A 27,526-nucleotide genomic window follows, 5' to 3' on the forward strand; every position below is an offset into this window, starting at 1 on the left:
CCCCCCCGAAATTCTCATAGTGGTCCGCGAGAAGGCCTTACTGGTACGTTATTTAAACTGTTATGTTTATTCATATCATGATCTGTTCACCATGCTCAATATATCCCATATGCATGGGGGTATTGGGGTAACGATACAAAAGGTTTGCTAGGGTAGATCCTCTTTCACTCAGACTAAGCCCCCCCCCCCCCTTGAATCAAACTCAGCCCCTCCTGAAACAAAATCCTGGCTACAGGCCTGGTGCCATGGAATCATGAATGCTGTAGTTTTACTAAGTCTTTAGTCTTCTTTGCCAAGGAATGCGGAGCCTCACCAAACTCCAGCTCCCTGTACCATGGCAGTTAAAGTAGGGTCAAACTGCATTAATTCTACAATGTAGAGATACATCCATAGCTGCCTGTTACACAATTCTAAGACCTTTTCCAAGCAGGGCATAGCAACAGTGTAAGGCCCCTTCTATACTGCCATATAAAATCCAGGTTATCTGCTTTGAGCTGGATGTTCTGGCAGTGTAGACTCATATAATCCAGTTCAAATAGATAATTTGGATTAACTGATTTGATAGTCTGGATTATATGGCAATGTAAAACAGGAACAGGAACTGCTCTTCTTCTCACAGCTTTCACTATCACCCTTCTCATAATCCTCCATAGCAACTGTGGCCATCTTACTACTGCTGCTATGTAGTCAGTTTGTGGAAGCAATATAAAGTTTAGTAATTAGTAGACTTGCGCAAAATTGCAGATTACATCAGAACTCATATCTGATTCATTAAATTTGGACAAATGAAGTTCCAAGGCATGCAGGAAGGGTATGGGGAGGGGGGGATTTAGAATTTGAATCACTTGCCTATTTTTTTCATAAATGTTCTGTAATATTCGGATGTCTCTCAAGGTCAGTTTAATTTTCACTATAACCATTAAAACTTTGGTAATGCTGCTTTTATAATATTTTAAAATAGCATTCCTTTGGCCCCATCTTTTCTGGCACTGCCATAGGGCTGTGGGTGTGGCTAATCACAACCATCTTAACTGTAGTTTAGGAAAGCCAGGTCCCCAATGGTAGAGATTGAAAAAGGCTCTGCCTTAAGCTACATTCCCCAGTATGCCTCGGGAGGAGAATGCACCAATCAGGAGAGGAGAGAGAAAATTATCCCTCCCCTTAAAACCATTAGTTTTTATGAATTTTTTTTTTAAAAAAAACATAAATCAGTAGATGTATTAGTATTTATAAAAGCTGGGGGGGGGGAGCCCCTGTTATCTTGTGTCATTGGATAGAAAAATCAAGGAGCTAGCTCTTGTAGTTTTTTTTTAAGTCTTAGAAAAAAATAAAAATTCTCCAAAAATCCATGGATAATTCAAACACTGTGAAATTTGGTGGACTAATAGTGGTAAATGTCTTTTACCACTGTAGCAAGTTTCATTAGGATATCATAAGTACTGAGGGATAGAGATGCCCTTGAAGTTTCCCCACTATGATGTTTTCCCTATTGTGCATGTGCAGCCACCGTTAGCAAAGTACTTACAAAGATTCAGAAGTTTTGTAAAGTTTCAAAACATTTCCCCCAAAAATTCAGAAAGGACTTTTGAACACACTTTAGAACCTTTTTTTAATTGCACATTCCTAGTAATTAGATTTTTCATCTGTGCTTTCACATTTATTATAACATTTGCTTTAAAGCCCACGTATTTAATTCTTTCATAAGTTCATTCTACTGTGCTTAAGTTTTGTGTACTCTGCAAAGGGTCCTTAAGCTTTAAAATAAACTGAGATATTGTCCAGCATTTCACAGATGAAAACTGGGACATGTGTGGCCAAGCAACATCACAGTGTGATCAAAACAGCAGAAGTTATTAATGAGGAAGGTCATATAAGTTTGGAGATAATGTAGTAATTTGCTTTGGCTGGAGCCCAATGAGAAAGAAAAAATCCCACCTGCTTCTCTCCACCCTGCTGAGTTAATTGAATGCAAACTTCTTATGTGCCTTGAATTCAGTTTGCAGCAATTGAAGTTAGTTGATGACAGAGGGAAAAACAGAAGGAGTAGAGAGAAAATGAGTCCTTTTTAAGGAAATTGAAAAGTGGGATGACAGAGGATTAATCAAGACTACTGTCCCTGCCAAATTAGAAAACATGAGAGTGTGAGATGGGTATGATGAGAAGCTTTTTTTCCCTAACAGCAAGTTACTTCTTCATCCATCTTGGGAAGAATCAGAAGGGAAGAACAATATCCCCCTCAAACCTATGACTATCATTTTGTAACTTCCAAAAGTCTTAACCTGTTTAGGTATGTAACCCCCACATGATTTTCCTGTGTCTCCATCTTGGGAAGGGGAAACCAAAAACTTGATGGCACAACCAGCATGAAAACATTGTTAGCTTCCAGCTGTATGGACCACAGGATCATCTGCTCTGGAGGCTGTGTTAGCAATGGACCAAAAGGATGTAAGAATGCTTTTCTTGATGTCCTTCTCCATCTGTTTGTCACCAATCAAGCTATAACTTGTATTCTTACTTCTTAATTTTATTTCAGTGTAGGTTTTGCAGCTATATTGTGAAGGATCAAACTGGATGAGGGGCTTAAATGCAAACTACACCACCTCTTCTTCAACCCCACCCCTTCTCCTACATCAGTTTAGGCCCAATAATCAATCAATCAGAATAAAATGCATTTGATAGTGTGGGACAACAGGAAGGCCTTCTCAGAAGATCTCCCAACATGGACAGGCTCAAATGGGAGAATTTGTTCCTTCAGATATGTGAACCTGAGTTATATTGGCTTTATAGATCATAACCAGAAGACTGAATGGAGCCTGGAAATGGAACAAAGAGTTGTATGATCTCTAAAAGTAGCCATGCTCAGTAGTCTGGCTGCAGCTCCTTGGACTGAGTTGCAGTTTCAGAACACACTTCAAAGGCAGCCCCGTGGAGAGTGAGTTAACAATAATATAAAAACATGAATAGCATTAGAGCTGTCATTCATTCCAATGTTTTCATTTTACTTTGTTTTGTTTGTTGTTTTAATGATGTGCACTGTGTTTTTATGTTTATCTGCCTTCTGTGATTCCTTTGTACACAGAAGAACACAATAAGAATTACTAAAGTACAACTCACGTACAAACTTGAACAACCAGGGATTTTGCAGATTGTATAGAACTGGAGCAGGAATCATGTAGCCAATGTTGTTGGACTGCAGTTCCCATCAGCTCCAGTCAGCACAACTGATGATGAAGAGTGCTGGAAGCTGCATTACAACAAAATCTAGAAGGCAGCATGATTTTGATTCCTGGTACATAATCTGTATGTGTGCATGCTGTTTATATACAAACACTGAAGTAGAGGCAGTAAATGGGATCTTACTCTTTCATATTCATGCTGTGTAAATGTGGCAGGGTTTACTACTAGCATGGTGAAATTAAGGGGTTTTCTTACAATTATATCTTACATTTTCTCCAGTGAGCTTAAAGTGATGTACATTGTCCGCTTTACTCATTTATATTATATTTGTGAAATAATTTCAGCTGCGAGATCATGATTGTCCCAAGCACACAATGTCTAAGTGGGGAATTTGAACCCAAGTCCTCCTAATGCTAATACAACATAGGCCCCATCTACACTGTTATTACAATGCAGATTGAACTGGATTATAAGGCAGTGTAGAGTCAAAGAATCCAGTTCAATGCTGTTCAATCTACATTATATGAGTCTGCACTGGCCATATAATGCAGTTCAAATTGCATTATATGGCAGTGTAGATAGGTCCACACTCTACCAAAAAAGAGTCCAATGGTAAATCTCTGAATAAATCTTGTGAAGAAATTGTCATTACCGTGGCCATAAATTGGAGTTTTCTTGAATGCACATAACAACAACAACAACAAGCATCACAGTGATGATGGATACCATTGGGATACTGGCCAGAGTCCCACACTTCAGGGACTTCCTAATAATCCTGACTGCCTCTTGTATCAGCCTGTTTTGACATTAATTACTCAGAGGTATAGGTAGAGAACTACCCCCCCCCCCCCCCCAACACAACCACCACTGAGCATGATTCATCCAGCTCTGTAATATGTGAGTTCATTGACCAGGAGAATGTCTATGCCTCTCCCCCCTATTGCACAAGCCCAATCATTCAATTCACTCAGGACAACAGGAGGAGGAAGCAGCAAACGCCTGTTTTAGAAAGAGGGGAAAGGAGAAGAGAATCGCAATTTCACAGGTATTGTTTCAAAAGGAAGTCTCAGGACACCTAAGACAACATCGATTTTCAGCTTAATCGCAGGCTCTGACTAGAAGCTGAAGGAGGGGGGAGGGGGAACTGGAAAAGATCTTGTAAAAGTTACTGCTGAGATAAAAAAAACTTCCAACAATGTCACCACAAACTGAAGGGGATGTGTTTCCCACCTCCCATCCCCCAAGTTAATAATTGCATGTTTGGAATAATAATCCCCAAAAGTAACCTATTCCATATTGAAAGATAACAATGTATTTGGACAAAATATATATTTAAGTGGTGGAAAGGGTGAAAATGTCAAATGCCAACTTCCCTCCCATCCCCTTTGGGCTGCAATTCTATATGCTCTTGTTTAAAGGTGAATCCCATGGAATGTAGTGGAACCTCTATGTCAGCATCTATATGAGTGCATCTACAGTGTGGAATTCATGCAGTTTGACACTAGTTTGACTATCATGGCTCAATGTTATGGAATACTGGGAGGTGTAGTTTTAGAAGATCGTTAGCCTTCTCTGCCAAAGAGGGCTGGTGCTTCACCAAATTACAAGTCATGGGATTCCATAAATTGAGTCATGGCAGTTAACGTGGTAAGTGCATGACTTCTGATGCATCCTAGATCTGTTAAATTATTTTTCTCTTTTCAGCTGATCAGTATATAGAACAGTGGGTTTCATGGAAAGAGGACATGCACTAGGATTTCTCTGCTGTGTTGCAAACATGGCATCAAAAAGAGAGGCTTGAAAAAGACCTCAAAGAACTTCCTTTCGACCCAGATGAAAAGTCCAAGAGAGGATTCAGCTTGTTTTCAAGGATCACAGATATCTGGTTCAAGCGCTGGGAAACCACACTGGAAAAGAGCTTCTTTCCCACGTCCAGATTGTGAATTTCATTGAGCCATTTCAAATTATGCTCTATATAAAGCTTGTGAGACCATTGTAAGATCACTGACCAAACAACATGTATAATGTGTAGATTTGCACCTTTGGGGAAGCATTGATTTGACAGAATTGCTGACTGAGATCAAGAGCAATTTTTTTAGGTTATATAATCAAGGTCAAGAAAAATATGTAGCTTTGGCAGTCCTTCAATTTATACCTAAGTGTATTCTTCAAAATGATTTATGTGCAGTGCTCTACAATATTTCTATGGTACCTGTAACTGTTGCATCTGGTGAGAGGTCATTTTTGAATTTTACACTTGATTAAATTAAAAAATGAACTTTCTCTGTGCTTCCCTGTCACAAAAATGCCTTAAAAGGCTAGCAATGGTTTCAATGAACATGAAATTTAGAGAGGTTTGGCTCATAGTGGTTTTACTGCAGGCTTGGCTTCCAAGAAATCTTACAAACATTCATTTGATTAGAAAGGACACTAGAAATCAGTTGGTTATCATCAGTTCATTAATCCTTCCTACCATAATGGGACAACGTGGCAGCCAATCACAGCTCCTCCTCCCCTATTCGGCATCACAGTTGAATCTTTTTTATTTTCCTTTATTTTCTTGATTCTTTTTTATTTAGTGGGACTGACCGGGAGTTGGGAATATGTTTGACGGGTGGGTGGGGTGTGCATGTGCATTTGGGGGCTTGGAGAGTCACCATTTAGGGTTCTTTTTCCCCTTCTCTTCATCTCCTTCAGAAAACACTTCCAAAAGATGATGATAATAATAATAATAATAATAATAATAATAATAATAATAATAATAAATCCAAGCAAACAAAAAGAGAAGTCTCATTCTCAGAAAACTACTAGTTACCTCTCCTCTAGAGCAGAAAGTAGAAACAGCTTTAAGGGGGCACTAAACTCAAAGGAGAAAGGAGATTGAGGTGTGCCACTCCAGGCACGGCCTGCAGTAGAGAAAAAAGAGGTCCTTTTCAAAGGTAGCCCAAGGATGATAGCTCCAGGTCAACACTCTTCTTTCCCTGGGACTCTTTAAAATGCCTTGGAAAGCTGTGTGCATGCTGCAGGGAGAGTGTGTGCGCACCTGCGTGCAACGCCTGTCTCATCTAGGATAGAAACAGCTTTTATGAAGCATTAAACCCAGTCTCCTCCACAGACAGAAGGGAAAGGATTGCAGAATGATGTCTTAATTCTGATGTTTTTAATCCAGGTCTTAATGAAGGATATAAAGACAAACAATGCCTAAAATGACAGGATGAGGAGCCCGGCAAGTCCCTCCCCCACCTCCATTATGGGCCAGATAGGGTGCTTTCTTAACCCCATTGCTGACACCAGGCTCCCTTGAAGGTAAAAAAGGAAATGGTCCCAGAAAGGATGCTTCCTTAACCTTGTTGCTGATACTCAGGCTCCCTTGAGGGGGGGAAAGGAAAGGGTCCCAGGAAGAGTGTTTCCTTACCCTTGGTGCTGATACTCAGGCTCCCTTGAGGGGGGGGGGGAAGGAAAGGGTCCCAGGAAGGGTGCTTCCTTAACCTTGGTGCTGATACTCAGGTTCCCTTGAGGGGGGGAGAAGGAAAGGGTCCCAGGAAGGGTGCTTCCTTAACCTTGGTGCTGATACTCAGGTTCCCTTGAGGGGGGGAGAAGGAAAGGGTCCCAGGAAGGGTGCTTCCTTAACCTTGGTGCTGATACTCAGGTTCCCTTGAGGGGGGGAGAAGGAAAGGGTCCCAGGAAGGGTGCTTCCTTAACCTTGGTGCTGATACTCAGGTTCCCTTGAGGGGGGGAGAAGGAAAGGGTCCCAGGAAGGGTGCTTCCTTAACCTTGGTGCTGATACTCAGGCTCCCTTGAGGGGGGGAGAAGGAAAGGGTCCCAGGAAGGGTGCTTCCTTAACCTTGGTGCTGATACTCAGGTTCCCTTGAGGGGGGGAGAAGGAAAGGGTCCCAGGAAGGGTGCTTCCTTAACCTTGGTGCTGATACTCAGGCTCCCTTGAGAGGGGGAAAGGAAAGGGTCCCAGGAAGGGTGCTTCCTTAACCTTGGTGCTGATACTCAGGTTCCCTTGAGGGGGGGGGGGGAGGAAAGGGTCCCAGGAAGGGTGCTTCCTTAACCTTGGTGCTGATACTCAGGCTCTCTTGAGAGGGGGAACGGAAAGGGTCCCAGGAAGGGTGCTTCCTTAACCTTGGTGCTGATACTCAGGTTCCTTTGGGGGGGGGGGGGGGAGGAAAGGGTCCCAGAAAGGGTGCTTCCTTAACCTTGGTGCTGATACTCAGGCTCCCTTGAGGGGGAGAAAGGAAAGGGTCACTGGAAGGGTGCTTCCTTAACCTTGGTGCTGATACTCAGGTTCCCTTGAAAGGGGGGGGGGGAGAAAAGGGTCCCAGGAAGAGTGCTTCCTTAACCTTGGTGCTGATACCCAGGCTCCCTTGAAGGGAAAAAAAGGGAAAGGATCCCAGAAACAGAAGGGGGAGCCTTGTAAGTTCTCCATTGCTGCCAATGGGCCGGATCTAGCTGTACTTTTAGGGTGAGGGCCAAAAAGGCTACCTGGCTACTCGCCCATTTTCAGTGCGAAAACAGATATGGGGGTCTACTGGAATACAGTCAACAGAAATTGATCGAGGTTCAGCCAAAATGCACAATCCTACAATATGATTCAGTTTTTGCTGTTGGCTGTTTCCCTTTGTGTAAAAGTATAATTTGGAAATATCAAATTACAATAAGTATTGTAATTTGTATTATTTGTTCCTTCAAGTCATTTCTGAATTATGACAGTCCTAAGGCAACCGATCACAGTTTTTTTTTTTTTTTTTTCATTGCAAGATTTGTTCAAAGAGGGTTTCACTTTAATCTTCCTTTGAGGCTGAGAGAGTGTGATTTGCCCAAGATCATCCCCTAGCAGGTCTCCATTTCTGTCCAGGGATTAGGACTCTAGTCTCCAAAATTGTTGTCCAGTGCTCAAATCACCGCACTGCTGAGTAAAGTAGTCAACCATAATAAGTTATTTTTCTTGGTAACCAAGGGTTATCACATTGTGTTGCAACATTAATCCAGCAATTAGGAATAGTATTACTTTACTGGTGCTGCGGTAACATTATGTAGTTATTTTAAATGCTTCTTGTTATTCTGGGCTGTTTCTGTTTATTTAAGAGCAATCTTGGAAATAACAAGTTATAAGTAGTATGAGAATTATTTTATTAGTGCTGCAAGTAAAGTTTTCTGGTTACTTTTACATATTTGTTGTTCCAGATGGTTTTGTTTATATAGTAGTATAACTTGGAAAATAACAAGTTACAAGTAATACAGTCAATTGTAATAAGTTACTTTTCTTGGTAATGAAGGCACAATGAAATTATATTACAAAATTAATACAACAAATGGAAATGATACCACACAATTATTGTTCCAAGTTACATTTTCTAGTTACTTCTAAATGTAACTTTTAAGGGATTTTCAAAGCACCTTGACAGTTTTTCCCCACCTTTTATGTCATTCATGTGTGTATCTGTTCCTTTCTGTAGAAACAAAGAAGCATAATAATAGCTCTGTTCAAACTGTTGTTGAAGGCTTTCATGGCCAGAAACACTGGGTTGCTGTGAGTTTTCCGGGCTGTATGGCCATGTTCCAGAAGCATTTTCTCCTGACATTTCACCCATGGATACCTGCCATAGATGTGGGTGAAACGTCAGGAGAAAATCCTTCTTGAACATGGCCCTAGAGCCTGGAAAACTCACAGCAACTCTGTTCAAACTGCTCTTACCTAGAAATTGTTGAATGGAAAAAATCAGAACTTCTATCAAGCAGTCTTCCATGCTCTTCTATTGAGATTTTATTTTTGAAAGAAAGTCTTCACTCATTTCTAAATTAATACAGAAGGTTTTAGCCACAAATGCTATAAGACCTCACTGATAATCTTCACATTTGAAAATCTTCATTTTCTCTTAACTTTTTTTGTATCAGTAATCAGGGATGATCTGAACTACATTAACCTTGATGAGGCTTCCAGAGTCCAGCGTTTACTATGGAGTCCTCTGATACCCTGGAAAAATCTGCATTTCCTAGAATCTGTTGTACTTGGGATGCTGCCACTCCAAGCACTTCTTGTGCCAGAGACAAAGAGGCCCCTGGCTGTTGTTGTCATGGCCATGGCAGCCATCAGATGTATCTTGGCAGTGGAGTTAGGAGTAGTGGGCAGAGCTTGCAAGACATGATTTCTTCAAACTGCAATTCCAGAATCTACTAACCAGCCTGGCCACTGATTCACTAGAGAGAACCACTGTTTCCAATGTGCTGGCAGATGACATAATGAAGGTCAGGAATGGAACATGGAATATAAAGAGGGGCAAGCAAATTTTCAAAAGGCATTCCAGAGTAAATAATACAGGTGGTAAATCATAGAATTACAGAGTTTGGGGAAAAAACACAAGGACCAACCTGTCCAACCTCCTGACATGCAGGAATACACAATCAAAGCATTCCTGGCAGATGGCCATCCTGACTATTCCACTGCCAAACAGCTTTTACCATCAGAAAAAAGTATGCTCAACATCCATACCTCGATCAGGCCACTGTGTCTTTTTCACGGGAAGCTTCTTTTGCAATTAATGCACACAAAGGCTTCATCTATGTGGTCCAGCTAATCTGGAACCAGATCAAAGCAGAAATGCTCCAGACAAACCCCAGAGCCACATTCACAATCTCCAACCATAGTGGCAGCCAGCCGAGACTACTTAGGTCCCACTAGGTGTTTTTGACTTCAGCTCCCAGAAATCACAACCAATTTACCAGCTGTTAGGAATTGTAGGAACTGAAGTCCAAAACATCTGGAGGAGCACAGTTTGAGAAAATCTGCACTAGACCATCACCCTACCACTTTTGCATCACTAAACCATCACCTGTCTTATTGTGTGTGTTGCCATCTCTGTTGCCAGGTAGTTATAGAGCTCCATGAGAGCCATCATGAGTGCCTTGTGGCAAAATTGGCAGAGGTGCCTACATGACCACAAGGTGGTTTTTCACAGAGGTCTGCAGCTGTCTGACAGTGAATACAGTGGTGGCACAGACCTCATGTGTCATCTTTATGCTGCACTCATCAGTGCAGGGAAAAGGTCATGGCAATGATGGTCTATGTGGACAGAGATCTGGTTCGAATCAGATCTAGCCACAGGGTTGCTCTGGAGTTTCAGCCAAACCATGCAGCATCCCCTAGAATCATAGAATCATTGAATTGGAAGAGACCACATGGGTCATCCAGTCCAACCCCCTGGCAAAAAGCAGGAAAATCACATTCAAAGTATCCCCAACAGATGGCTTTTCTTAACTTTAACCTGGTTTATCCCACAATATGCACTAGAAGTCTGGAGGGTCTGGAGCACAAGCCCTATGTGGAGTGGCTTAAAGAGCTGGGCATGTTTAGCCTGAAGAAGAGAAGGCTGAGAGGAGACATAGCCATGTATAAATACGTGAGAGGAAGTCATAGGGAGGAGGGAGCGAACTTGTTTTCTGCTGCCCTGGTGACTAGGACGCAGAGCAATGGCTTCAAACTACAAGAAATGAGATTCCATCTGAACATTAGGAAGAACTTCCTAACTGTGAGAGCCGTTCAGTAGTGGAACTCTCTGCCCCAGAGTGTGGTGGAGGCTCCTTCTTTGGAGGTTTTTAAACAATATTTCTGCTTCTTGACAGGGGGTTGTACTGGATGGCCCATGAGGTTTCTTCCAACTCTACGATTCTATAATTCTATGATTCTAAGTATCAGAACATTTTGAAGACAGTCAGAAGCCCAGTGAGTGCAGGTTATTAGATAAGCCCAAAATCCAACATTCTTTTTTCAAAACCTTGAGAGTAGAAAAGGGAGCAAAGCAACCTGTAGATTTTTTTTTTTGTCAAAGAAAAGGAAAATCAGAGCAAATAGCTACTAGAATACTAGAATAAGAAAGGGAGATTCTATGATAAAATTCAATTTAGATTCCCCAAAATTCAATGCAAGATGAAAGGGAAATAACCAAAGGAGTTACTATATCTCCTTTCATTGATCCTGATAGAATAGAATCTGCTAGGAGAATACTGGCATGACTGTAAATACTTATGTCTCTGAATTGTGTAAATGAGAATATTGGGAAAAGTTGTGGTTATGCATAAAAAGCAAGGAGTATATAAAATAACAATTGCAGGCAAGGTTATCAGAATGAAAATTGGAGAGGGCAGTTGTTTGATACCTGGTTGCGTGAGAAGCTAGATCTCCTAAAATACCCTTTTCTACACAATGGGTACCTTCTTTAGTTTTCACTCTGCCAACGTGAATTGTAGGGATGGACAACAAATACCTAAGGCCAGGAGATGCCTAGAGACAAAGACTGTAAAAATTATGTTTGACTTGTGTTGTTGTAGGTTTTTCAGGCTATATGGCCATGTTAGAAGCATTCTCTTCTGACATTTCACCTGCATCTATGGGCAAGCATCCTCAGAGGTTGTGAGGTCCTCACAATCTCTGAGGATGCCTGCAATAGATGCAGGCGAAACATCAGGAGCGAATGCTTCTAGAACATGGCCATATAGCCCAAAAAATCTACAACAATCCAGTAATTCCAGCCATGCAATCCTTTGACAATACAATGTTTGGCTTCTCCATTTGATGACACAAAGCGCTGTTCTATTGTCCTCTATCTAGTATGAGACACTAGGGCCACTTTGTTGGCAGAGTGCAGTTAATCCCTTGAGAAAGCCTCCACACATTCAGGTCTGGGTTAGGAACAAATTAGGCTTTAGAATAGTTTAAAAATGTCAATTTGAGGCAATTTAACCCCATTTCCTTATGTTGTAGGGAATAAACAGCTAGAACAGATGCACGTGTTTAATGAAATACAGTCTACTTCCTCATATACAGGAAGCCCCTATTTAATTGCTATGATGGAACAAAAATTGCAAAGTTTACCATGTTGACTACAAAGTATGAAAACAAAACCCTGAACTCAATGTTGAAGGCCAGTACAGACACCAATCTGTTCAGCAGTGAATGCATAAATGTCTTGGTTTTAGTACTTGCCATGTTCAGCAGTGAATGCATAAATGTCTTGGTTTTAGTACTTGGTTTTAGTACTTGCCATGATGAGAGGTTGCCAAGTGTCAGCCAGGGTACAAAACATAATGGGAAGGTTTAGTATGGCAACTCCAAGGCCAAGCTACCATTAGGCTTTTCTGAGGAAATTTGAAGCCTTTACCATCCCCTGAGGCTGAGAGAGTATGACTTATCCAAAGATATCCTGTGAACTGGGATTTAAACTCCAGTCTCCAGAATCCTAGTCCAACACTCAAGCCATAGGCTGCTTTTGATGAGAGGTTCCCAAATGTCAGCCAGGGTACAAAACATAATGGGAAGGTTATATCTGGTTCAGTGAGTCACAGGTTACATAAGTCTACTTTGCAATGATAATTTGCCAGTGCAGCATCATCATTAAACCCTACTGAATAATATTTGCCTATCCTGGCAGGACCCATATTTTGATTAATTTTATTTCATTGCAATGGCCTTTTCCTTCATTGACTATTTGGGGACTATTTGGTTTCAACATAGTTTTTCCTGCAGTTCCTACAATTCTTTACCACGGGTGATATTGGTACAACCAGTGGAGCCCCCAGTGGTGCAATGGGTTAAACCCTTGTGCCGGTAGGACTGATGAATGGTCAGAGGTCCAAATTTGGGGAGAGCGGGTTGAGCTCCCTCCATCAGGCCCAGCTCACCATGCGGGGACATGAGAGAAGCCTCCCACAAGGATGGTAAAACATCAAAAACATCTGGATGTCCCCTGGACAACGTCCTTGCAGATGACCAATTCTCTCACACCAGAAGCAACTTGTAGTTTCTCAAGTCGCTCCTGACATGAACAAAAAGGTGCAGCCAGTGGGATTAGTAGACAAAAACATCTGGGAAGTCAAAAATTCTTCAGCCAGGATTTCCATTTTCGAAGCAGAAAATAATATTTTGTATTGTATCTTCATGGGAGAGATTCTTTTGTGGTTTCCTTTTTAAAAACAAATGAATAATGTGGGGAATTAGTGAGAAACTGGCAATTAATTATTTATTCCCGAGTATTTAAAAATAAAATAAAATGTAACAAAACTTTTGCAGAACTTATAAGATTGAATACAGAAAGCCAATAGAGACATCTAGTGGTCATGAGTTTCCATACAATTTTTTAAAGCACCTTAGTTGTAAAAGGAAACAGGTACAAATCCTGTGCAATCTTGCCAGTGATTAATAGCATAGCTCTAAACATGTTTGCTTAAGTGGTTTGCAGTATCCATAATGGGCTTTATTCCTGGACATATATCATTAGTTAAAGATGAGCATGCTTGGTAAGGTAGACGACAGTAGAAAAATTGGAAGACCCTATTATAGATGGATTAACTCAATCAAGTCAGCCATGGCCTTGAATTTGCAAGACCTTAACAGGGCAATTGATGACACACTGTCTTTCTGGTCTCTTATTCATGCTGTCACTACCAGTCAGAGCTGACTCGATGGCAATTAAGTGCAATGACAAATTCTAAGAAAACAGAACTGAGGGATGCACTTTAGCAATTGTATAGATGAAGGCATTTAGCAACCAAAGCTTGGAGATTGTCCTTTTTTCAGAGCACACATCCTGGAATTTAAATCTCAGTGGGCATACACATTCGGAGATTCTGAAAATCACAGTGAAAATACCCTCCTTTTTTTTTTTTTTTGAGTTCCAAATACAACTCTGTCATTTCTCCTCCCTTGAACACTCATGATAGTCCCTCAAATATATTAACTGTTAAAACTTCAGGCACCCTGGATCTAGATGTGGGATAGACAAAGTGTTTCTCTGGGTCCATATGTGGCCCATAGTGTGTTTTTATGGCCCCCAATCCCACCAGACTGTCCCTTTTCTGCTTTCCACAAATTTATTTATTTTTATTCACAGTATTTATATTCTGCCCTTCACACCCTGAAAGGGACTCAGAGCTGATCACAGAATACATATATGGCAAACATTCAATGCCATTATACACTGAAAAAAAGGACAACTGTACATAGATAGCGGTATCTATAGGCTTTCCCATCTTAGGCATCTTGGAGGCAGTGCTGAGTTCTGGCCATGGAGGTTGGGGGTGCTTTGTTCATAAAATTCCTCCTTGATCAAATCACTGGCATTTTTCTGGCATTTCCTTATGGGTGCCTTAAATGCCTCCCCGCTTTAAGTGGTACCTATTTATCTACTTAAAACTGCTAGGTAGACAGAAACTGGACTAAAACCCAGGAGCCCACCCTGATCCGGCCTTCAAACTGTCAACCTTTCGGTTGGTGAGATTTACTGCAGCTGGTGGTTAACTGCTGTGTTTAAGCCTATCTCCTGAGAGTTTCCAGAACAATAATTCATTTTTCAAATAGGTTTCAGATGGCCCTCTGCACTCTTTAATATCAGAACATACAATATTCTTCAAACCCAGAAATGGATTTTCAAACACTTCGGAAAGGAGTTGCTTTTATTTTGGCATATTTGAGATCCACATAATCTCTGGAGAGTCCCACATTCAATATTTGGTTGCTGGAGCTGACTCACTTGATCCAAAATGTTTTCTAAAAATACTTTGCAGTCTTGTATGTACCTACCTCTGAGTAAACCCCATGGAACTCAAACAGATCTCTGTTCTGAGTTAACATGTATAGAATTGTGCTGTCAAAATAAAGTTTCCTTTAGAAAATGAAAAGTACTGCATTTTTAAGTTAGTCTCTAAAGTCTTCATTGAAGAATAGCCAGAATACACTGTAATGTAGCTTGAATAGCCACTAGTTATCCCTCTAAGAATGATAAGCCCAATAACAGAAAATATCAAATTTAATGGCTTAGAAAACAGAGTATGTTCTATGTGTTCCTCACATCTCTAGCTCTCTAGCTTAGTGGTTCCTAACCCCTGGTCCGTGGACCACCAGTGGTCCACAAGAACTAAAATATGGTCTGTGGCCTCACTATTACTATACCATTGCAACGAGAGTGACTGGTCTCGCAAAACTCTCTTATAGTGCCAAGGTTTAATAAATATGGTTTTCTGTAGGTGAGCAGATGACAACTACTGGATGGCACATGTTCTGTATCAGAAACTAGAGCTGATGTGGTCTGTCCAATGCAATTTTCTGAATTAGCACCTCAAATAACCAAACCGAATCCAAAGATGACCAAAAACTGATTCATAACCCTAATGTTGGAGAGTGGTTCCTGGTTAAAGTGGTCCCTGGTCAAAAAAAAAAAGGTTGGGAACCATTGCTCTAGTTTTCCTTCAGGACACAATTGAATCAATATAAACAAAGCCATAAACAAATTTTATTCCTCAGGATAATTGACTTTACAGACAACAGATATAATTGCATCTTGAAAGTTGTATTGTTCTGGGACCACCACCTCTGTGCCCTCAACTGTCCCAATTAGACAGGCACACCCCCCATTATTTCTGTCATTAAACTTTTAAAGCACACACACGCTCCATTTGCCCCTTGCTTACTTCAGTTGCTAAAAACTGAATTCAAAGTGCAAAAGTATTAAATTAGCAGATGAAGAAGAGAAAAAGACAGAAACATGCCCTTTCTAGTAAGTTAGGGCCAAAGCAACCTACTGCAGTCTTCCCTAGATTGTATATTCCTTCTCATTAAAAACATTTACCCTCTTGATCACAATTCAATATCGTTTAGCTTGCCCATATGCCCATTATTCATCTGTAAAATGCTGGAGAATATGTGCCTGTGGTTCACTGGAAATATCTTAGAAACCTGCTTACTTTTTGAATATGCTTAGCTTCTTGAATATTTACGTAATCACATAGTATGTATATATTTTTATTTGCATTGCATGACTTTTGTGTCCATTTTATTCTGAAATGTGAAAGCTTTCGTACTTTGATCAATTGACATACCATTTGTTAACATTGGCAGGGATCAAAAGAACATCTTGTGTACATATTATGTTGCCAGTCATCCCTATCCACACTGTCCTGTGACATCAAATACTGTTTTAGAGAATTCCTTGAATTTGCAGAACAACGCTATGGAAACATGCAAAAGATTCCAGTGGGAAGGGGGGTCTGAACACAGCATGTGGCTCTTTGGGTTCTTCCTGGCTATTGTCTGTTATTTTCTGCTGTAATTTTCAGTATTCAGCCCCAGTGTTAAATGCAGAAACTATTTTTTCAGCCCAAAACAGATTGTATGTACCTTTCTTTCATTCCATTCACAATATTGTCAGGTTGTTTTTTTGCCCAACACAGTCTCCAAAGCAAAGTACAATAAAAGCAAATTTTAAAAACAGGAAAAAGAAAGCATTATTTGAAAAATAGTCTATAAACCATTTTAAAAGCCAAAATTCAAACAAAATATTAGCTTTGTCTGTCTCTCAGCACTCCAGTAAACATGAAGTCATACAAGCTCTATTTGATGTCCCCATTACTCTCCAGATTTGACAAGAACAGTCCTGATTAATCCTGCCTTCTAACTCTTTTCAGCTGTTTTATACATATCCCACTGTGTATATACACCATAGAATCAATTTGACTTCACACCAATTTAACTGTGATGGCTCAATACTGTGGAATTCTGGCAGTTGTAGTTTCACAAGGCCTTTAGTCAAAAAATGTTGGTGTTTCATCAAAGTAAAACTCCATGATTCCATAGCATTCAGCCATGACAGTTAAAGTGATGTCAAGCGGCATTAATTTTAGAGTGCAGATGCTCTTAGTTACTCTTTTCAACTCCCACTTTTCCCTTTTGTCCTCATTTCATTTGATACAAACAGAGTTCAAATTGCAAAAGTAATTTGCACACACTTCAGCAGGAGGAGGAGGAGGAGGAGAAATGGGATCTTGCACTTCTCTACAGGCTCTGGAAAAGCAAATTGCTGCATCCTCTCCTATCTTCTTCTTTAGTAAGTGTTTCTGTCTTGACTACACTTGATATTTGCTTTGACCTGGTTTTCATCTGACAAATGTTGAAGGCTATAGCAGTATACACATATCTGAAGTAGACTGAAAACTACTTTATGCCATCAACCTAGACCTCTCAGTATGATTCGGGAACACAAGTGAGTTTCCATTACAAACCTCAAAGTTTCAGTAGTCTGAGGCAGGTAGACATTTTTTGTAGTCCCCAGGTTGTTTCTATGATCTTATAACTATTATTACATTCAGCGGTGGCTCAACCCATTACGCAAAGTAAGCATTTGCAGTATAGTTGATTTTGCTCAGGGGCACTCTTGAGGCGCACTTGGGGGGAAATAGACCTTGATATATGTGAGTTGTAGTTACTGGGATGTATAGTTCACCTACAATCAAAGGGTATTCTGAACTCCACCAATGATGGAACTGAACCAAATATTGCACACAGAACTCCCACGATGAACAGAAAATATATATCAGTGATTGGTTGGGGGGGGGGGGGGAATAGTGTTTGTCTACCATTTAAAATTACCTAGGGCCACCTCTGGTTACATTTTCCCTCTTTAGCCTGTGGCCTCAAATACTAGCAGTCTCTCCAAACCCTCCAACTTAAAGATTTGGACAATCTTAATATTTCTGCTTTATAAATCAGTGTGTGTGTTGAAACTGGACTGTTATGACAAGCGTCCAGTTATTTGTTTAGGTGCAAGCATGATCATCAGATGGTTGCTATTTTGCCACCTGTTTTTCCTCATTCTGCAGCTGTAATGCAGCCACTGTTTCATTATAGCCTCTGTTTCTGAGAAGTTAGTTCTCAAAATAACTACACTATGTAATACAATGTTTGTTCTCGGGGTATAAATACCATTTCCTAATTGTTTCTACCATAAAACATGGGAAAAGGTTATTAAACTGTATAAACTTTGTTTTTGTGGGACATCCTGCAGCATGTTTTACTATAGTTTTTCAATGAATAGCTCATCAAGTCTCAACCAATTCAACATAATTTGTGGCAGCCACACACACACACACACACAAAGTTTCTGGAGTATAACAACTACTTTCAAAGTCAGTACCACACAATTAAATAGGATATAACACTTTCAAACCAGGAACAGAAAATCTTTCAAATTTTGTTACATGGTGATATAAAAACCAGAAGATGGCACCAAACTCTACTTTACCGTCATTAGAACTAAGAACCACTGAGCTGACAAACTAGGAGAAAGCTGCTTCTGTTCTTCTTCATTTTTTCTTCTTCTTTGCCTGTATTATATGAAGTTAGGATCAATGTGCTTTTAACTGAATGCAGACTTCAAAGGAATATGCTTAATGGACATATGTGTGCTTTGAATGAAAAAGTCAGCAATCTCTATTTATTCCTATCGGACAAATTAGCAATTTGCCTCATAAAAGAACTACACTGCATAATACAGCAGTGTAGATCCAGCCTAATATACTGTCAGGTTATTGTGATGGAGCCCCACTCCAAGAGCCCTTTCACATCGCACTGACATAGTGCTATTATTCTACTTTAATTGTCATGGCAACAGCCTGTGACATCTTGAGACTTGGAAAAAAATAGAAATGGGACTTTTTTAGAATGTGGTGCCTTGAATATCCTAAAAACACCAGAGCAGAGACTCTGATGAGAGGTTTTATGGATACCTGGTATAATTTCATCCTGAAAATTTTACAGCTCTGGAACATTAGTCTGTGCTTGATAAGTGATACCTTGCGAACCTGCTTGTTTTCTGAATATGCTTAGTTTCTTATGAAAGGCAGGATGAACCTCAATGTTCTCTGCAAAGGAAAGACAGGTGGCAATTTGTGTCACTGGTGGGGCAAATCTGCTTTGGGTTTAGTCTCAACTTAGAAGAGCTCTTCAAGATGCTGAACATAATCTTCAGAACCGATTTAGCCTGATGAATAGATAGTTTAACATTCAGAATAAATTTGAATGGATTCATCACCCCTAGGATGTATTATGTTTATAATTAATGCAGTTTGACACCACTTTTAACTGTCATGTCCAGTGCTATGAAATCCTGAAGCTTGTAGTTTGGTGAGGCACCTGGACTCTTTGGCAGAGAAGGAGAAGTCCTTGCAAAACTACAACTCCAATGACAACAAGTTAAACATGAGCCAACAATGCGATGTGGCGGCAAGAAAAGCCAATGGGATTTTGGCCTGCATCAATAGGAGCATAGTGTCTAGATCTAGGGAAGTAATGCTGCTCCTCTATTCTGCTTTGGTTAGGCCACACCTGGAACATTGTGTCCAATTCTGGGCACCACAATTCAAGAGAGATATTGACAAGCTGGAATGTGTCCAGAGAAGGGCAACTAAAATGATCAAGGGTCTGGAGAACAAGCCCTATGAGGAGTGGCTTAAGGAGCTGGGCATGTTTAGTCTGAAGGAGAGAAGGCTGAGAGGAGATATGATAGCCATGTATAAATATGTGAGAGGAAGCCACAGGGAGGAGGGAGCAAGCTTGTTTTCTGCTTCCCTGGAGACTAGGACGTAAAACAATGGCTTCAAACTACAAGAAAGGAGATTCTATCTGAACATGAGGAAGAACTTCCTAACTGTGAGAGCCATTCAGCATTGGAACTCTCTGCCCCGGAGTGTGGTGGAGACTCCTTCTTTGGAAGCTTTTAAACAGAGGCTGGATGACCATCTGTCAAGGGTGATTTGAATGCAAAATTCCTACTTCTTGGCAGAATGGGGTTGGACTGGATGGCCCATGAGGTCTCTTCCAACTCTTTGATTCTATGATTCTATGCTTCTATGATTCCATAGCATTGAACCAGGGCAGTTAAAGCAACATTGTATTACTTCTACAGTCTAGATGCACCCCTAGTCCAAGACCTGAGCTCTGAGGAAATCTATCGCTGCAGCATCCCCATGCATCCCTAGTCAATGTGCACATATTGTGCTTTTGGAACAGTTTTCATGATCTCAAGAAGTAAGCATTCTGTTTTCCAGAACCATCTTGCAGGGCTGCCCGTGTCTTGCAAAAACACTGTTAATGGTGCTTAAATTCCCAATCAAAATAAAATTAGTCATGCTCACAACCCATAGAAATCAATTCACTGAAGTTGTTTTATTGATTGTAACAGGACTTCAGGGCAAGTAACCTTCTCTGGATAACAGCCATCGGATTTGAGTAGGATCATTTAACAATTGATTGTTGCATAATTATAGCCTGATTGTAAATGACAGAGTATGTTGCCTTTTGACAGGAAACAGAAATGTTTTGTGTAGTTTTCTTATTACTCTTGTTATTTTAAATACATTTCAAAACGTGCAATTATAGGATTATATATATTCTGTAAAAGATAGGAAAAAATCTATTTTTATCTACTTATTCATTCAAATATTTCCATCTTAATCTGGGTCGTGATCAATAAGAACAGATTTAAAAGTATTTTAAACAGTTTAAAACAGCTCAAAACAAGCTTGATCGGGTCAACATAAAAAGGAAAGAAGAAGACAAAGCCAACATTCTAACAGAATAAAACCCAGCTTGGCCACAAACCGAGTTTTCAGTTGATACCAAAATGGGGCAACATGTTGCAACTGTTGGACCTCCAAAGACAGGACACATATCTGGGTGCCACAGCTGTGAGGGCCCTTCACTGTATCTCCAGTAAGTGTATTGCTTCTGATGATAAGATCTTTTGTAAATCACTTTGGCAGATCTTAATGTTTGGTACGGTATATGCAGGGAGTGATCGCTGGTGGCTCCCAATGCAGCACAGCTATGAACCTATTCCTAGTTTTACTTCTAAGTGCTGAATTCTATTCTACAAATAGGTTCAGTACCTTGGAGAGCACCTTTAATGCTACTGAAAACTAGGCTTGTGCACAGATTCAATTTGGCCGGTTCCCTTCGGCTAATCCAGTTGATCTGGCTTGTTTGACTGAACAGCTTCCATATTTTTATTGGCTGCAACAGAACAGTGGTTGCCAAAAATCAGCTGACTTCAGTTACAAGTGGAGTGCAGGAGGTAGGCAACCACTGGAAGGAAAAGCTCAAGGGAGGGAGGGAGGGGGGCACCACTCTAGGGCCTGCAAATCAAGATAAGAGAAAGGGCATTTCAAAGGAAGCCCAGGGTAGGATAGCTCCAGATGGATCACTCTTCCTTCCCTGGAAAGTGGGGAAGCCTCCTTAAAATGCCTTGGGAAGCTGTGTGCTGCAGGTAGAGAATGTTCTCCTGCAGCGCCTGTCTCCACTAGAGTAGAAACAGCTTTAATGAAGCATTAAACCCCGTCTCCTTGACAGACAGATAGAAAGGAAAGGATCACAGAAAGAGTGGTATCTTAACTCTGATGCTTTTAGTCCAAGTCTTAATGAAGGATATAAGGACAAACGATGCCTAAAATAATGGGAAGGGGAGCCTGGGAAGTTCCTCCCACTCCCCCATAATAGGCTGGGTAGAAAATGAATCTTTTGGCTTCCCAAGTCAAAAATTGTTTTCTGTCCTCCTGAATTTGGAAGGCTTCTGAAAAACAGATCAGGACCCCCACAAAAATCCAGGACACCGAAACAGATTGCAGTTTACCCGGATTGCACAAGCCCACTGAAAACCCATGCCTGCTGTATATACTTGCATAGAAGTAGAATGCATGTATGTCAGTGGAAGGGTTTGGGGCCAAAATGATGGATTTTGATAAGTGAAGGATAATTCCATGGAGAGACCAAAGCATTAATGCTGCTTCAGGAGACTAGCAACCCCTGACCACTGTGGCCAATTCCCCTTCTGGCATTTTGAATCCCTCCCAGGGATTCAAAATGCCAGAAGTGGTGCCATGGCAGAGAAACTAGAGGGGACAGTGATGTTTAAAGGTTTTTCTGGGACAGACTAAGCTCTTTTCTGTCACCACTCTGTTCAGAGAAGAGGAGGTACCTTTTAAAACAAGAATTAAAATACTCTACTCACAGTATCTGAGGATGTAACACGAGCATCTGCTTGTCCGGTTTTGATGGATTCATTTCAATTGGTTCAATCCGAGGATGTGGACAAGGTGCTTGGAGGAATGAGAGCTACCACATGCATCCTAGACCCCTGCCCATCCTGGCTTCTGAAGGAGGCCAGAGGGGGATTGGCCGAGTGGGTGAAGGTGGTGGTTAATGCCTCCCTTCGGGAGGGCAAAATTCCAGCCAGCTTAAAGCAAGCTGTGATAAAACCGCTGTTGAAGAAACCATCACTGGACCCCACTCAATTCGTCAACTATCGGCCTGTTTCCAATCTCCCCTTTTTGGGCAAAGTCATGGAACGTGTGGTGGCCTCACAACTCCAGGCATTCTTGGTAGACACGGATTATCTGGATCCGGCACAGTCTGGCTTTAGGCCGGGGCATGGTACCGAGACAGCTTTGGTCGCCTTAGTGGATGATCTGCATCGGGAGCTCGACAGGGGGAGTGTGTCCCTGTTGGTGCTGCTCGACCTCTCAGCGGCCTTCGATACCGTCGACCACGGTATCCTTCTGGGACGCCTCGCGGGGATGGGTCTTGGAGGTACTGTTCTGCAGTGGCTCCGCTCATTCCTCGAGGGTCGGTCTCAGAAGGTGTTACTGGGAGACTCTTGTTCAACCCCACAACCTTTGTCTTGTGGGGTTCCTCAGGGTTCAATACTGTCTCCCATGTTGTTTAACATCTACATGAAGCCGCTGGGCGAGATCATCCGGAGTTTCGGAGTGCGATGTCATCTGTACGCAGATGATGTTCAACTCTGTCACTCCTTTCCACCTGCTACTAAGGAGGCTGTCGAGGTCCTGAACCGGTGCTTGGCCGCTGTGACGGTCTGGATGGGGGCGAACAAATTGAAATTGAATCCAGACAAGACAGAGGTACTCCTGGTTAGTCGCAAGGCCGAACAGGGTATAGGGTTACAGCCTGTGTTAGACGGGGTCGCACTCCCCCTGAAGACGCAGGTTCGCAGTTTGGGTGTGATCCTGGACTCATCGCTGAGCCTGGAACCCCAGGTTTCGGCGGTGACCAGGGGAGCATTCGCACAGTTAAAACTTGTGCGCCAACTGCGACCGTACCTTGGGAAGTCTGACTTGGCCACGGTAGTCCACGCTCTGGTTACATCCCGTCTTGACTACTGCAACGCTCTCTACGTGGGGTTGCCTTTGAAGACAGCCCGGAAGCTCCAATTAGTCCAACGGGCGGCAGCCATGATACTAACAGGAGCGGGGCACAGAGAGCATACAACTCCTCTGCTGCACCAGCTCCACTGGCTGCCGATCTGCTACTGGGCTCAATTCAAAGTGCTGGCGTTGGCCTTTAAAGCCCTAAACGGTTCTGGCCCAACTTATCTATCCGAACGTATCTCAGCCTATCAGCCCACCAGGACCCTAAGATCTTCTGGGGAGACCCTGCTCTCTATCCCGCCGGCTTCACAAGTGCGGCTGGCGGGAACGAGAGACAGGGCCTTTTCTGTGGTGGCCCCTCGGCTTTGGAACACCCTCCCCATAGAGGTACGATCAGCCTCCTCACTGATGGTGTTTCGGAATAGACTGAAGACATGGATGTTTAAACAAGCATTCGGTTAATCCGTTGCAACGAATTTTGATGACTAAAGAATTGGTAATCATGGACGATGAATTTTGGATTGTGATTCCAGTTACGAGATGCATGGGATTATTATTGGTGGCCCAATAATTTGTATTGTATATGTGTTTTATACTTTTAAACTGAATACTGTTTTTTAAGTGTTGTAAACCGCAATGAGTCGCCGACTTAGGCTGAGATATTAGCGGTATACAAGCGCATAAATAAAATAAATAAATAAATGGGTTAAACCGCTGAGTTGCTGACCTTGCTGAGCAAAAGGTTGATGGTTTGAATCCAGGAGCGGAGTGAGTTCCCACTGTTAGGCCCAGCTTCTGTCAACCTAACAGTTCGGAAACATGCAACTGTGTGGGAAGATAATGGCACTCCATGCAGTCTTGCTGGTCACTTGACTTTGGAAGTGTCTACAGACAATGGCGGTTCTTCAGCTTAGAAATGGAGATGAGCACTACCCCCCAGAGTTGGACATGACTAGACTTAAGGTCAGAGGAAACCTTTACCTTTACCTTTTACACACATTCCAATCTTTAATGAATAACTCTTTTTACCCCTTCCAGGAGTTTACTATTGTTAATCTTGCAGTGACAAAGCTGTATTGGCAAATTTCCTTGTCTCCTTCCCTGATTCTCTTTCTGGATCATCCTGAATGGCACATTTCTGGGTTTTTTCATTCTATGGGATGATTGATTGGAAATGGAAAATATTGTTTGTCATGATCTTAATTTTAATGAAGAGAGAAAAGTGTGAGCGTTTCTTTGTAAATCCCCCTGTCCATTAGACAAGAGGTAGCACCATACTCTACTCACATTGATCCATGGAAAGGTCAGCCCAGGGTTTTTTGTTTGACTCCTAGTTACAAGAGGGGGTCAGGCAATAGGAAGAGAGAGGGAAATACACCCTTGGAAGGTGAATTCACTCCTGAAAGAGTTATCATGGGGGAAAGGTGTCTCCAATGAAGCTTTGTCATCAATCCTTGTTTCCACAGCAACCGAAGATTTTCAAAATCCAATTGTCACAGGGATAGAAAGTGAGGTGAAATCTTCTGAACAGGTTCACATACAATGAAACAAGTGTTGTAGGTGTGCTAGCCCTTCCCTGTGCTATCCAAATCTAAGAAATTGACTAAAGTTGCAGTTTAAAATGTACCTGTTCCAGATTACAAACAACATTAATTTGAGAACAAACCTACATACCCTATCTTGTTCATAACCCAGGGACCGCCTGTGTATAGGGCATATAGGTCTCAATCTTTCTTCTCACCCTTTCATCACAAATTATTCACCATCTGAACCTTCTTTAGATACTTTTAGGAGCACTTGAAATTCAAGCACTGGGTTTGTGAGTAAATATGGTTCAGATGAAGTTTGTCTAAGGCATAAATTGGAGATGAAATGAAATATGAAAGCACTGTCAACAAGAAAGTTGTTAACCCAATTACAGATAGATTGCCCTTATCTGAAGCAAAATCTTGTTGTTCAATATCATAACTGACTTTCAGGAAGAACAGGGAATACCAGTACATTCTGAAAGCATTTTAAAAGTACTTCTGCTGAGCATCCCCCCTTCTGTGCAAGTAAACAAGAGACCAGAATGAATTCCCAACATTTGTTTCTCAAAAGTGCTTGAGAGACCTTTGGGTTGTACAAGAGACTCTGTAGGGGCTGTCAAGTGTGTGTTTTTTTCTCCTCTTTCAATCAAACTCACTGGCTCCATTTCAAAGAAGATGATGGAAAAGGGGAATTGTGTTGAGGCAAAAGCTTGACAGTTGAGTTTTCTTGTTTCCTTCATCGATTAGTTTCAGCACAACTTCTCAATCATCTTGAGAAGTACTGCTCACAGCTGTGAGTCAGCTAATAATAAAGGAGAGAGGCACAGACAGAAAGCTTTTGATCACTTTTATATCTTCCTTTTTTCTTCACTACTAATGTGACTGAAGCCATATTCTTATCACTGATGTGATTTTCCCGAATATATACATATATTTTGATGCACTATAGCATGGCAACTTTCATAAGCATTTACTTTTTGAAAAGAGAATTCAACAAATCTTCTTACATAGAGCCAGTAAGGTATAGTAGTTTGTGCATTGGACTGTGAATCCTAGTGAGCAAAGTTCAAATTCCCACTTGATGATCCTGGGCAAGGAATATTCTCAGGTTCAAAAGGTGGCAATGGCAAACATTGCTGAGAAACTCCTCTGTAATTGGGCTGCTGTGGATTTTCTGGGCTGTATGGCTGTATGGCCATGTTCCCAAAGCATTCTCTCCTGACATTTCACCCACATCTATAGCAGGCATCCTCAGAGGATGCCTCAGTCCCACTGTGAAAGCCTTCAACAACACATTCCTCTGTAATTGATTCCCGTTTTCCAGGCTAGCACCACAGTTCCAACCCTTGGGCTCCTATTACCCACTTTATGTATTATTTATTTATTTGCTACATTTATATACCACCCCTCTCAGCCCATAGGTGACTCTGGACAGTTTACAGTCAGGCATCAAAGCATAAAAATACAGTAAAACAATTAAGCTAATATAAAAACATGGTAAGATCAATAAAAGCATATGTCATCCAAGTCTCCTTGTTAAAACCATTGTCCAATTTCATTTGTCCAGTCAGTCCATTTTCCTATATCCGTTATGCTATACTTCAAAATCTTATTGCTCAAAACATCAATTGGCTTATTCTAATCTCAATTGTTGAAATGCAAATGAATTGCACCCCCAATTAGCAAACAAGATGAAACTCAATGCAAGTAATTTCATAACTTGGAACAAACATGTTCTTTCTTGTTTTGAATGTACATCAATTTGATTGTATAACAGATTGTTACAGTTAAAAATTAATTGACAAATTTAAAACTACTATAATAAGTAACAATTTCTAGACATTTTAACATGTATGAGCCAATTTTGTACAATTCAATTTGTTCCTCGCTTTTGAGATTTCTTTTTTTTTTTCTTAACTTTTTTTTTGACTGTGGAGATGACATGATGGTCACCATACATGGGGACTTGCTTTTTTAAAAATGGCTGATTCCCTAGCATGAGATAAAGCAACCTGGTTTGGTTTTACTTGCTATGCTTTGCCCGTCCCACACAGGCCTGAAACCAGATAGAAGAAAGCACGGTTCTCAGAGGGGGACACTTCTTCAAACAGAGAAGGCACTCTTTCCTGCCTTTGTCATACCTTTTTTGTTCCTTGTTAGCCTTTGGACACACACTTTGCTTTTCAGCTACTCATCCTATTACCTCTAAATCAAGAGTATAGATGCTGGGACCACATCACTGTTCCTTTTCCTCCTCTGCATGCTATTTTATTTTTCTTGCCTGTGAGCTGTGAAAGCTAATGTGATGTTTTTTGTAAGCTTGTGCATGGATTTGGAGTGATTGGTTCCCTTTGGCTAATCTGGCTTGTTTGGCTTGGTTGGATGGCTGTAACAAGGGCCCAGTCATAATATTTTTTCACCCATTACAGGACCACATGGCAGCTGATCATGGCTCCTCTTCTCCTATTTGGCATCATGCAGCAGCCTGTTTCTCTGTGAGCCCTGCCTGTTGGCGCAATTGGAATAGCAGAATACAGTAGTATGTCTTACACAAGATGTATCTGCTTTCTTACCCCACTGCTGAAACCCAGGCTCCCTTGAATGGAAAAAAGGAAAAGATCCTAGGAAGCATGCTTTCTTTACCCAATTGGTGAAACCCAGGCTCCCTTGAAAGGGGGGAGGAAAGGATCCCAGGAAGCATACTTTCTTAACCCCATTGATGAAGCCCAGGCTCTCTTGAAGGGAAAAACACAAAGGGTCTCAGGAAAGGAGGTGTCAGCAGCAAGTGTTATTGGTGTTTGGCAGGTGTTAACAGCAGGCATTTTTGGTAT

General features: G+C 41.3%; 1 protein-coding gene across 1 annotated transcript in view; it reads left to right on the top strand.

The window, feature by feature from the left end:
* Nucleotides 1-4,114: 4,114 nt before the first annotated feature.
* Nucleotides 4,115-27,526, top strand: part of MC3R (melanocortin 3 receptor) — a 40,595-nt gene continuing 17,183 nt past the window's right edge. The window contains exon 1 of the mRNA XM_060772077.2: nt 4,115-4,222. The gene's annotated coding sequence lies outside the window, so the exon portion shown is untranslated. The remainder of the gene's footprint in view (nt 4,223-27,526) is intronic.

This window comes from Anolis sagrei, chromosome 4 (assembly GCF_037176765.1).
Source record: "Anolis sagrei isolate rAnoSag1 chromosome 4, rAnoSag1.mat, whole genome shotgun sequence".
NCBI classification, from domain to species: domain Eukaryota; kingdom Metazoa; phylum Chordata; class Lepidosauria; order Squamata; family Dactyloidae; genus Anolis; species Anolis sagrei.